Raw genomic sequence first — 12,823 nt, forward strand, 5'->3', positions numbered from 1 at the left:
AATTTTGAAATGGTGCTATTGTTTTTCTACTTTTATTACTCTGTTTTCTTTTTGTACTTAATTCAGTGCTTTATTACTAAAGTTAAAAGTCTATTAAAAATAATTTATTTACAAGGGGTAAGACTTACAAGTCACTATCCGATCCCCAAATCTCACATACAAAATTATACTGAATTTATTATTCTTGTTGACATTATCATTTTTTGTTATTGTTGCTGCCATTGACATTATTTTTCTTTTTCTTGGGTCGAAAAATAGGCATGCCATAGTAGAAGAATTGGCTGGATTTGGTACTACAGTTTATACATGTCGAAACCAAGATCAACTTGATCAATGTTTAGAGAAATGGAGAGGCAAAGGTTACAAAGTAGAAGGATGTGTATGTGACTTGACTTTGAGACCCCAAAGGAGATGCTAATGGAGAAAGTTATCGTTTATTTCCAGGGAAAGCTCAACATTCTAGTAAGTTTTTTAGTTATTTTTTCCATGTAAGACCTTACAAAAGATTTTGATGGGGTTCCTTTTATTTTTTTTAAAAAAATGAAATTTGACTACACTTTTCTTTTCTTGTCTCAATTATATTTCTGTGATGCACTTAATGGGAGAAAGGATTTAACAAAATCCTTTGAAATTTGTGGTAGACTAAATACAAGCAATAAATATTATGTAATTTTTAAATTTACATTGTTTTTATATATAAAAAGATATCATTCTTTTTATAAAACATTTAAAAAGCGTGAATCACATATTTAAAAACAAAATGAAAAGGCTAAAACTTCATTTATTTAGAAACGTAAGGAGTAATGTGAATGCTATCAAATGAGAAACAAGGAGCCTCAATATAAAGGGTCCAAGATTTGTTCCTAGTAGCTATATGAGAAAGAATTAGGCAAATATTTTTTCATATTTATGACTAAAGGTAAAGATGAAAACAAACAACTAACTTTATCTTGATTTTTGTAAAATGATAACTTGATACGACTCGAACCAGAGCCTTGTCGTAATGGGCATCTCAAGTCCAACAAGGAATGGAGATCATCTCGCTACCCAATCCAACCAACCAACATATATACCTTGGGTTGGGTGAGTTCCAACTATATAACAACATAGAGTAATTTACAACTCAAAGACTTTGGGATAGGTTCATGACCATGACCAATCCAAACAAGTCAAACCATCCAATACAAAACCAACAACCAAAAAATAACAACAAAATCCATATCTATTCCATAACATACCCAAGTCCACAGTTTGTTCATACAAAGCCTCTAAAATAATTCAAGAATATACGGTCGGGACATACCCCTGACCATAGCCAAAACCAATATCTAAGTCTAAACCAATATAAACATAAGAAAACTCAAAGCAAGACATGGAGCCTTTCGAAGTATGGATGCTCACCTCTTCAAGTCAACACAAGTTGTCTATGAATCCAAGTCACTATGCAGGAGGTGTAATAGTATGACCAGTCCCTGCATCGCGTAGGGATACAACATCTAAAGATAATTAGCGGTTGCAGTGCTAGCATGTAACTCAAGGATAAGGATAATATAACGTCAACAGTTCAAAACCAATCAACCAATGCATGTAACCAATGCAATACATACACACATATATATACCATCCCGGGATAGGAAACAAGTTTAGCATGAACTTTGAAAACCTTAACCTAGGTTGTGCAGCATAACCATCATATATCAAGGCACTTACGGGCTATATGGGCCCAGCTCTCCCCTAGTTGAAAGGGCCCAGTACATGTAGCCGCACGAAATAGAAAATATCCATAATTGTATATGCCTATAAACTCCCGGCACAATCAAAGTGACTTAAGCACCATTATATTTATCATGGGGGACTCGAACCTCCCATTCATATATTCATTTGGGGTACTCAAATCATCCGGTCACAAAGAAAATCGCACTGGCTAGCGCGATTTTCATTGTTAGTCTTTTATACTTCCACTTTCATGATCTGGCTACACACCCCGCTTTAAAACCTAATTAAAACATCCATTACACATATACGCAATCATTAAACCAATTACTTACAAAGGCATTTCGTTGGTATCATCATACTAACACCACTTGCAAGCGTACAACATGACATAACCACTAATAACCAATTGCTCATTTCGGACTCACCCATTGTCTAACAAAGACATTAATTCAATTCATTGTGTTGGGACTCGAACTCATTTAGCCAATTAAACCACCAAGGTTACCATTTAAATCAATATATAGCCAATAAGGCCTTCATAAAATCATTTACCAATGATTCACAATCTTTAGTCAATGCCTTAGTTCAAAACACAATTCAACATGTGACTAATTTGTTCTCTTAGACATTTTCACAAATTCATTGAAGGCATACCATCACCAAGACCAAAACCAAATTAAAAACCATCAAGTTTAGGGTTAACCATGATCCAATTGTTAAACCATAATTACCAAGCACCCACATGTGCAAAATCATCATTAAAATATGTATAAATACAATAAAACCAAGAGTAAACAATACTCAACAATATGCAACAAAATCCTCAACATTGGTTTTCAAAACCACCATTAATGATTCATAATCGAAGCTTTAAACACATGATTTTCATGATCTAATAATGAGGGAAGAGTCACGTGCCTTATTCCGAAGATTCACGGAAAGAACTTGACTCTTGAGCCTCTAGATGAACACCTTGTAGAAACTCTTGCCCAATCTTCTTGAGAGAGTTTAGAGAGAGTTTTACGAGTTTTTTGATTTTTCAAAGTGTGCTATGAGAGGCTACAATGTGTTTTAAGACACGAGGTCTTAAGGGTTTTCGGGTGAAAAATATTTGGAATATCCTCAGCTTAAAAACTAAAAAATGAACGCACTGGGTACGGTTTGGGCACCGCACTCGTACCCAATCACACGAGTGGTACCCCTAACTAGTACCCTAGATATTACCTCAAGGGCTTGACACTTTTAATCATACGATTGTCCTACTCTTCTTGTAGCATCTCCATACGACTTGTATGGAGTCTAGTCATACCTTGGATAGTAAGTGACATAGGACACAATGTTTACCATACGACTTGCTCCTAAGTCGTACCCACATCATACGACTAGTAAGCTCAAATCGTATAATGACTAGAGAGTGCAAACCCCAGGAAATTCCCAAGGGTCAAATTTAGGGTGTTTCATAACTACTTTGAATCATCTCATTTTAGTAAGGACGATAAGTAAATTGATATTGTCGAGAATCTCATCTATCCCCATTTATATGACTTTTCTTTTTAGTTCATCTGAAGAAAAAGACACATTTACTTATTTGGTGAATATTTAATAACAATATCAATATTTTATCCATGTTGGGTCTCAATTATCTATAATTTGTGATGTATTAAAGGTGTAAAGACTCTTAGAAAATGATTCAAATTTTTTTTCCTTCATTAAAAGATTCTGCTTTAGACAAAATCTTCTTTTCACCATGTTCCTCCAGTTATAAATATATGAAAAATATTTTATTTTCTACTTTAAATTGGATTTGTAGATCTATTTAAGGACTTTAAAAATATAGGTATAGCACATGTTATTTTATTTTTCTAATTTTAAAAGTTCAAAATCAACAAATATTTTGACACGAGGAATCACATTTGCATTGTTTGTTTTTGCTTTTTGTTTTTTTTTTAAAAAAAACATGAACTCTATTTTGCATCGATTAAATAAAAGGAAAGCAAAAGTCTTCAAAAAATTTTAAAAGACACGATAAACGTCTAAAAGGGACTAAAGCTAAAACTGCTATTTGTATTAGTTTAGTTTAGTTGAAATTCATAATATTCTAATATTGATAAATAATTTCTAGAAAAAATAAAAATTTATCATATTTAGATAATTTCTCTCTACAATAACACAATGACATCTACAATGAATACATGAAACAAGATTTATTTATTTTTGGTCTTATATCGTTCTTTATTGTTTGATTTAGATTTTCTTTTCTTTTTATATCAATAAATATATTTTTTTTTGCAATATTTGATTTAATTTTAGATGAATTGATTTTGTAGATATTTTGATAATGAATAATGATGAATAATGAGAGTTGATGATTAAAATTTTGGAGGCTGATTAATTTTAGTGGTCTTCTTTTCGATGATCACGAAGAGGGATTGAAGTGACATGAAATTTACAGATCAAATTTTGTATTTCTATGATAAAATCAAATCAAATTGAACAACTTTATGGATTATTAAGGACTAACATCGACTTACTGAAGAAACCAACAATAATTTAAGAAATTGTCAATGTAGTCACCTACTTTACTTACAAATACTATATAACTAATTAAATAAATTCTCCATCTTTGCATATTCAAAAGATGTTGAATTTAATTATTGTATTTATTTTTATTATTTAAATGAATATCGTATTTAGTGTAACATTTGAACTCATTAAAGTAAGGTACCTGCGTGAGGCGTGTACACCAAACTAGTAATATATTAAAAGTGTGAAAACCCTTAAAAAACTGATTTGAACTTTTTTCTCTTAAATTTTTGCAATAGACAAAATTATCTTTTCATTTATTTTAATTATTTTTATAATATTTAAAATTAAGGAGTCCTAAAATATACGATAAGAGAAAAATATATTTTCAAAAATTAAAGAGTCTAATTAATATTTAAGGAGTCCTAAAATATATGGTACGACCCTAAAATAAAATTCTACTAAACTATAATAAATAATAAATAGCATTATATGAAAAATTCTCCTAAAATATTAATTAGTATCCTGTTTGGTTTATGAGTCTTCTACTTCAATGAAAAACTTTATAGCTCCACCTCTCTTGTCTTTGTCTAATGAAGGCACACTGTTTATTTGTTGAATTTGCAAATTTGAATTTTTCTTTCTCATGGTGACGTCCCTATGAATTGGTGGAAAGATGACAAGAGTTGAGTTACAATTTCTTTTAATGCTTTTGTTTGGTAAACAAATTGGTCATTATTTATTATATGAAACAAATCAATAGAGAAGTGATTGGATAATTTAAATTGATCGATTTTGACGTCTGAATTAAATTTATTTATTTCACTTGGAAAAGAAAATGTTCCATACTAACGGATTCGGATCCATAACCATTTATTTTATATTTTATTTTTTATGAAATAACTCAATTGATATCTACATATTATTCTTGTATTAAAGTATATATATATATTTTTAGAAATATCTCAAACAATTTCTGCATATTAAATACAAAATTATCGATAAGTGATCTTATAGATCAATATTAGCTTGAAGAATCCTGAAAATAGGATCTTTCACCATAAATAATCTTTGTGAAATAAAGACCAAACTTTACTTTAAGGTCCATCAAAATTTTTTGGTTCTAATCTAAACTAGCAGATGAAAATCATGTGAATCCCAACACAACATAAAGCATCAAAGAATAGTAATACATAGGCACTAACTCGTCTAAATATACATTACAAGATCACAAAAAGGACAAAAGTTAAATTCACCAAACCAACATATACGAAAAGAAATGTTCAATCATGTACCATATTTTTAGGAAGTTTTTCCACGTAAAAATGTTATTAATTTTCCTAATATTTTATCACTAACGGTTAAAAGAAAACCTTTCATATTTTTAGCATTTATTTTAATATCAATTGCTATTTTTAATAACTTTATTCGATTATATATAGTTTTATTTATAACTAGTTTAACCCGCACCCGCACATACCTCGCACGTGTAACATTTGATTATTCAAAATTAAATAATTTTGTCTATTGCGGAGATTTTTAATAAAGTGTAAAAGTTCAAATCAGTTTTCAAAAATCTTTCACACTTTAATATAATTGGGTTTCGTTTTAGGAGAAGGAAAACATATTCTCCATATTTGGCTAATTCTTGTTCTTGTAGGAAAAGGTCACCGACTCTATAAATAGAGACTCCTTTCTTCTTGCTTGGTAGCATCCACAATGTAGTCCTAGGATTTTGAGAGTTTCGTTTGGGGGAGAATTTGTGATACACAAGTATTACGGTATCACTTGTGTGAACCTCTTTTTATTCTGGTTGAATTTGTGTGAGGCTGTTTTTCTTTCTATATTTTGGACTCTTTTTTATATAGTGGATTGCTCATCTCCTTTTGTGGATGTAGGTCGATTAATCAAACCACATTAAATTATTGTGTCTCTTTTGGTGTATTTCTCATTTATCTTCTTACTCATGGTCTTTCGAGGTTTGCTTTGATATCTTCCGCATGATACCTGATTATTTTGGTCCTAACAAAGTCTTTTCATATTTTTTAAACTTCGTGCTCAATTAAACTATATCACATAAATTAAGACTGTAGAAATAAGAGAATTGTGTAGATTATAAAAGATGGTATCTGAAAATTAGCTCTTTCTCATCTTTTATTAACGTTATTTTGTAAGAACGTTATTATGTAAGAATTTAAATTTACATTACCAATTGTAAGAATGACTTTTTAAAATTGAAAATGAAGTTTTAATCAGTGAGGGGTAAATCTAATTAGTTTTTGTTGATGTTTACTGATGAAAAACATACAACAAAAGAAGAGGAAAAGAGAGGTCTGTTATTAAGTTGAAAAAAGTTGTTTAAATACAAAAAATCCTAACAAATCTGCAATAAGTAATGCAGTAACTCAAAAACAAAACTTCCTAATAACTAGAAACTAAATCTACCAACAGTTACATGTCTAAATATTAGAAAACTCGCAACTGGAAAAACTAATACATAAAATATTTATCTTCTGAAAACAAAAGACACATCAGCAGCCATGTAATCATGTCAACCCAACATTAGTTAACAGCTCATGAGGCAGCTTTCAACACTCCTCCTTGCATCAAGAGCTGCAAATTCCAAGTTGGCTTCTCAAGAACTCAAATTTTCTTCTAGAAGAACTTTTGTAAAAAATATCAGCCAACCGCTCTTCCGTTCTGCAGTATACCAAATTTACTAAACCATCCTTTTGCTCTTCTATAATAAAATATATCTTCACATTAAAGTGCTTGGATCTTGGTTGTCCACAAATATCTCAGTGTTTTCCTTCATCTGCAAATCAAGATTGCAAACGATTTTTCTTATCCATAAAGATTGAGTGTACACAGTTGTCGCAACAATAAGTTCTACCTCTACAGTTGATTGAGCAATAATCGTTTATTTTTTCAAACACCAAGAAAAACATTGAGCGCCAAAAATAAAATATTACCCTGAAGTACTTTTCATATCATCAGAGAACCACCCCAATCACTGTCAGAAAATTCTTGAAGTTTAAAATTCTGACACTTGCTAAATTTGACTCCATAATTTATTGGGCCTTTGACATATCTGAGCACTCTTTTTGCAACTTTAATATGCAATTCAATTGGAGAATTCAAAAATGGGATAGTACACTTACAATATACAATATATCTGGCCTTGTATCCAGCTTCTGTAGCTTTCTTCTTGTACTCGTTCAAGGCTATTATCATTCATTAGATCCTCTCTTTGATTCATATCTGTGCTTATACTCTTGTATTCTTCCATTTTAAATCTTTATAGAATCTCCTTTATGTATTTCTTTTGATAAAAAAGACTTCATTTTTCTTATTCTCCATTCCCAGAAAATAAGTCATCTCTCCAAGATCAATCATTTCAAAGACTTTCAGCATCTCATCCTTCAATTCTTCAATCAATACTATATTGTTTCCTGTCACAAGTAAATTATCAACATACAGAGAAATAATAACAATGTTAAATCCAACTTTGTTGACATAAAGAGTCAATTCTCTTAAGTTTCTTTCGAAACCTAAGTCTAGCAAATGGTTATCCATTCGGCTATACCAAGCTCTAGGAGCATGCTTTAAACCGTATAGAGCTTTCTTTAACAGATAAACCATATATTCATGTCCGAGTACAACGAATCCTTCTGGATGCTCAACATATATTTTCTCATGTAGTAGACCATTCAAGAAAGTTGACTTCACATCCACTTGAAAAATTTGTCAAATTTTTTGTGCTGCCATAGCCAAAAGCATTCGAATTATATCCAATCTAGATACTAGGACAAAAGTATCAGAAAAATCTACTCCGGAAACTTATGCATATCCTTTCACCACCAGTCTAGCTTTATACTTGTTTACCGAGCCATCTGGATTTAGCTTTGTTAAAAAAATCCATTTAACTCCAATCACTTTTCTGTCTTACGGTCTTTCCACTAGCTTCCAAGTTTGGTTTTTTCCTATCATGACCAGTTTCTCCTTCTTAGAATCAATCTATTTTTGATCAATTTTTTCTTTCTCATATCCTACAGGTTCAAAGATAGCAACATCGCACCTATGATAAATATTAGAGAGTGACCTCATTCCCTTAATAGGTTGATCATCCACCAATTCATCATAATCAAATATTGAACTATCGTTCAGAACTCGAGACTCCTCATTCCAGTTCCATTGCTTATCTTTGATGAATTGAACGTCTCTACTTACCATAATCTTATCTGATTGAGCTTGAAAGATCTTGTATGCTTTAGACAATAAACTATAGCCAATGAATATTCCTAAATCTACTGTCTTAGCTAAGTTTTCTCTCTTAACCTGTGGAACATAAGAGAAATATAGACATCTATATAGCTTAAGGTTTTTCAATTCAGGTTTGAAACCATACCATGCCTTGAATGGAGTCTTTCCTTCCACTACGTATGTAGGCAGTCTATTCAGCAAGAAAAGAACTGTGTTTGTTGCTTCTGCCCAAAACTTTTTCGACAGATTTTTCTCATGCAACAAGCATGTTGATATCTCCATGATTGTTCTATTCTTTCTCTAACTAACTTTATTTTGTTGTGGAGAGTAAGGGACAGTGATCTAGTGCTCTATTCCAGCTTCTTCACAAAAAAAAATTGAACCTATCAGATGTATATTCAGTCCTATTATCTGATCTAGTGATCTTAATCTTACAGCTACTATGATTCTCTATCCAAGCATCTAACTTCATGAAATTTTCAGCAACTTCGGACTTAAACTTCATAAAATAAATTCAAAACATTCTTGTTAGACAATCAATGAAGATAATATAATATCTGCTGCCATTAAGCGATAGAGTTCTTTGTGGACCACAAAGATCGGTATGAATGAGTTGCAACTTCTATGTATCTCTCCATGTGGAAATTTTAAATGGAAATCTAGTCCGCTTGCCAATCAAATAAGCCTTACATCTTGAAATATGCTCCTCTAAGTTTGGTAACCATTTACCACTTTGATCCTTTACATAAACAACTAATCTTTGTTATGAAAATGCCCCAACCTTTTATGCCACATTTTTGCAACTAAGGACTGACTTGAAAGCTATGTGTTCCTCATCTAATGGATTCAAGGAAAAACTTTATCCCTGTATTTTAATTTTGAACCTTTCCTGATCACTAGGATCACTGATTAGACATGCTTTGTATTCAAATAATAATTTGAATTCATTTTTCAGAAGTTGTCCAACACTTAATAAATTCTGATCAAGTTCAGGAACAAATAAAACTTTATAAATAATTTTGTACCTTTATAACTCCCAAATGCTATAGTCCCTTTTTCTATTGCTGGAAGGTATTCCCCATTTTCGATCCCAACTCTTGATTAATTGATTTTTAAGCTCTCTAAAAAGATTTTCATCACTGGTCATGTGGTTCGTACAATCACTATCAATAAGCCAGCTTTCACTTGAACTTTTTCTTGTGAAATAGGTAGCCACAAACAATTGTTCTTAACGTTCTTGGTCTGCAATGTGTGTTTCATTTTGTTGTTGTACACCATTCTCTTTGAAGATAATCTCGGCATGACCAAATTCTTGACACTTACAGTGTTTCATATCAGGCTTTCTCCAACACTTGAAGTGTGGATGATCTCCCCCCCCCCCCCCCCCAATGTTTACAAGGAGGATATTTTTCTTTTTTTTGTTACCGGTGGCAGTAGCATTTTTTTGCAGATGTAGCTTCGTAGTTTCCATAATTTCTTCTCTTTTTTTTTCCTTTATGCTCTATGGCAGCACTTGAACAAAGTAGAAACTTTTCTTGTAGGGCTACCTCGATGGATCCCTCTTGCCTCATCATCCTTCATTGTTCTTGTGCCTACAGAGCACTGAATAACTCTGCCAAGCTAAGCTTTGATAGATCTTTAGTATTGTCCAATGAAGCAATAGTTACGTTATTTCTCTCAGGTAAGGTTACAAGCATCTTTTGAACTATTCTATTGTCATTAAATTCAGTTCTAAGTATTCTTACCTTATTTGAAATCACAAGCAACCTGTTAGAATAATCCTTAATGATTTTAGATTTCTTCATTCGTTGTTGTCATGCCCCAAGACGATAATGATGGACAAGAACCATATACACTTAATCTACAATCACTTTAAGACATACACAAGGTTATGAGATAATAACGGGCAAAATATTCAATAAGAGTTGCATATATACACGAGGGAGTTACATTAACAAAACTATACAATACAATCTTACACGATGTCCATGAAGCCTCGAGTCAGTTTAACACGCTATAATACAAGTGACTAGTCAGTATAGGGCCCTTCATGCGCAACTAAGAACCCGTACATGTAATAAAAAATACTATACATAGGCCAGCTCCAAAAAGAGAAGGAGCTCACCAAAATACCAGCTGAAAACGACAACAGGGCCTAATGTGGACGTCTTCTATCCTGAGGGCCTAAGCCTGCATCAATAAAATATAGTGCCCCTAGAATGTCAGTACATAAAATAACATGTACTAGTATGAAAGTAGACAGAATAACAGTTGAACAAGTACAAAATCTCATACGAGTCAAACATTAAAGTGAAAATTAAGAGCCAATAATAACACATATAAGATATGAACTGGTAACCTATGCACCAATCTTACAGGAATTTTTGTGTAATGTTTAGAAAGGTGTTCATAATAATATAGCGACTATAATTTATCTAGGTGATGTAAGCATCCTATAAGTAATACAAATAATCACAAAATGGCCTACCTAAGGCAATCTGAGGCAAGTATAAAGCATATGCTACTCAAATAATTATTGCTATGATCCCATATGTATAATTGTAATCACAGTCTGTAACTAGGTATGCTCCACCCAGGGGCTCACTATGAGGGCCTGCCCGCAGGCCATATATGCCATATATTGGCTCGAGTCAGGGGAAACTAGTACATGACATTCCAGCTGACTCCAAATACAAATGATTCCACAAAAATGGGTACGCCCCAGTATATGGGCTCACTATAATGGTATGGTCTCGATCTTGTGCACAGAATCACGTCGAGCAGTATGCCAAGCCAAACCTATGTACCCTCCCATCGCAATGCTTATCAATTAATGCCTTGAAGGCCTATAACATGTGAATTAAGATAATGGTTGTCTACCTAATATATACAAGTACAACTATGCTATTACTATTTACTTTTACTCCTAACGTGTGATATATATATATATATATATATATATATTGTTTCCTAAAGGCTTCAAGTAGAGGAACTTATAATAATATGGAAGTTTCATGAAAACATAACACAAAGAGGGAAAGATAAGTACCTATAAGCTTGATAGTACAACGAGGGAAGGATATGTAAGGCAATATAAAGATTCTACTCTCGGTTATATCAACGTTAACAAGAAGGAGCACATGACGTGGGGTGGTGCCTTAACGGAAAGGGGAGGTTTAGATTTACATATCTCATTGCTTTATTAATCACAGTAATAATTCAAGCCTCAAGCAATTCAACTTGCGGAAGTGTAGCCTTTGGTCAATTGATCATTCTACTTAAGACGAAACACTTAGTTGATCATGTAATTACTATAAAATTAATTGAAATTGTAAGTCAACTTATTAATTCATCTTTAATTTTAGTTAAATCAATATAGTTATTTCTAATTATGGTTTGGTTTTAATCATTCCAAATAAAATTAATCAATTGATCACTCTACTAAGGATGAACACACTTAGTTGATAGTGTAATAACCATGAGATTAATTGAAACTGTAATTGAACTTATTAATTCATGTTTAATTCTATTTAAATAAATTTATTTATTACTAATATAATGGCTTATTATGAATCAATAGATGACTAACATGTTGCAAAAGATGAGTAATCTGTTAAAAATGACTAAACAACTAAAGACATCTGTTGGAAATAACCAAACAGATAAAGACATCTGTTGGAAATAACCAAACAAATATAGACATATGTTGCAACAGATGACTAACCTATTGCAATAAATGACTCATCTATTGAAAATTAATAAAAAATATAGACATCTGTTGCAACAGAGAACTAAGTTGTTGCATCAGATGACTCATTTGTTGAAAATTATCAAACATATTGGACATATATTGAAAATAATTTAAAATACTAAAGCTCATATGTTTTTAAGAGAACTCAAATATTTGTCCCCTTGTCTGAGGTCTTGTCTTTAATTTTAGTTAAATCAATTTAGTTATTACTAATAATTGCTTAATTTGAATCATTTTAAATAAAATTTATCAATTGATCATTCTATTAAGGAATACATTAATTGAAATTGTAAGTGGACTTATCAATTCATCTTTAATTTAGTCAAAATCAATTTAGTTATTACTAATAATGACTTAATTTGAATCATTTCAAATAAAATTGGTCGATTGATAACTCTCCTCGAGATGAATACACATAGTTGATCATGTAATTACTATTAGATTAATTGAAATTGTAAGTGAACTTATTAATTCATCTTTAATTTAGTTATATCAATTTAGTTATTACGAATAATGGCTTAATTTGATCCATTTCAAATAAAATTTGTCAATTGATCACTCTACTCATGA

At 31.6% G+C, this 12,823-nt stretch overlaps 1 long non-coding RNA gene across 1 annotated transcript; it reads left to right on the forward strand.

Moving 5' to 3' along the window:
• The first annotated feature begins 123 nt into the window (after nt 1-123).
• On the forward strand, nt 124-11,670 carry LOC124887311. Its single transcript, XR_007044772.1, has 2 exons — nt 124-462; nt 10,044-11,670. It is a non-coding gene; the product is annotated as an uncharacterized LOC124887311 (long non-coding RNA).
• The last annotated feature ends 1,153 nt before the right edge of the window (nt 11,671-12,823 follow it).

This window comes from Capsicum annuum, chromosome 9 (assembly GCF_002878395.1).
Source record: "Capsicum annuum cultivar UCD-10X-F1 chromosome 9, UCD10Xv1.1, whole genome shotgun sequence".
Classification (NCBI taxonomy): domain Eukaryota; kingdom Viridiplantae; phylum Streptophyta; class Magnoliopsida; order Solanales; family Solanaceae; genus Capsicum; species Capsicum annuum.